Here is a 1,077-nt window from a genome sequence, read left to right on the forward strand (position 1 = left end):
TGGAAGATCCTCATCAGTTCTTAGCTGAATTCTTGCAAATCTGTGACACAGTCAAGACTAATGGGGTTAACCCTGAGGTCTATAGACTGATGCTATTCCCTTTTGCTGTAAGAGACAGAGCTAGAACATGGTTGGACTCCCAACCTAAAGAAAGCCTGGACTCTTGGGAAAAGCTAGTCAATGCCTTCTTGGCAAAGTTCTTTCCACCTCAAAAATTGAGTAAGCTTAGAGTGGAAGTCCAAACCTTCAGACAGAAGGATGGTGAATCCCTCTATGAAGCTTGGGAAAGATACAAACAATTGATCAGAAAATGTCCATCTGACATGCTTTCTGAATGGAGCATCATAGGTATTTTCTATGATGGTCTCTCTGAACTATCCAAGATGTCTTTGGATAGCTCTGTTAGAGGATCTCTTCATCTGAAGAAGACGCCTACAGAGGCTCAAGAGCTCATTGAAATGGTTGCAAATAACCAATTCATGTACACTTCTGAAAGAAATCCTGTGAACAATGGGATTAGTCAGAAGAAAGGAGTTCTTGAGATCGATGCTCTGAATGCCATATTGGCTCAGAACAAGATATTGACTCAACAAGTCAATTTGATTTCTCAAAGTCTGTCTGGAATGCAAAATGCACCAAGCAGTACTAAGGAGGCTTCATCTGAGGAAGAAGCTTATGATCCTGAGAACCCTTCAATGGAAGAGGTGAATTACCTAGGAGAACCCTATGGTAACACCTATAATTCTTCATGGAGAAATCACCCAAATCTCTCATGGAAGAATCAAGAGAGACCACAACAAGGTTTCAATAATAATAATGGTGGAAGAAACAGGTTTAGCAATAGCAAGCCTTTTCCATCATCTTCTCAGCAACAGACAGAGAGTTCTAAGCAGAATACCTCTGACTTAGCAACAATGGTCTCTGATCTAATCAAAACCACTCAAAGTTTCATGAATGAAACAAGGTCCTCCATTAGGAATTTGGAAGGACAAGTGGGTCAGCTGAGCAAGAAAGTTACTGAACTCCCTCCTAGTACTCTCCCAAGTAATACAGAAGAAAATCCAAAAGGAGAGTGCA

General features: G+C 40.9%; 1 non-coding gene across 1 annotated transcript; it reads right to left on the reverse strand.

Moving 5' to 3' along the window:
* Window positions 1–221: 221 nt before the first annotated feature.
* Window positions 222–325, reverse strand: LOC130964907 (small nucleolar RNA R71). The gene has a single exon (XR_009080972.1). It is a non-coding gene; the product is annotated as a small nucleolar RNA R71 (small nucleolar RNA).
* Window positions 326–1,077: the final 752 nt, after the last annotated feature.

This window comes from Arachis stenosperma, chromosome 2, assembly GCF_014773155.1.
Source record: "Arachis stenosperma cultivar V10309 chromosome 2, arast.V10309.gnm1.PFL2, whole genome shotgun sequence".
Lineage (NCBI taxonomy): Eukaryota > Viridiplantae > Streptophyta > Magnoliopsida > Fabales > Fabaceae > Arachis > Arachis stenosperma.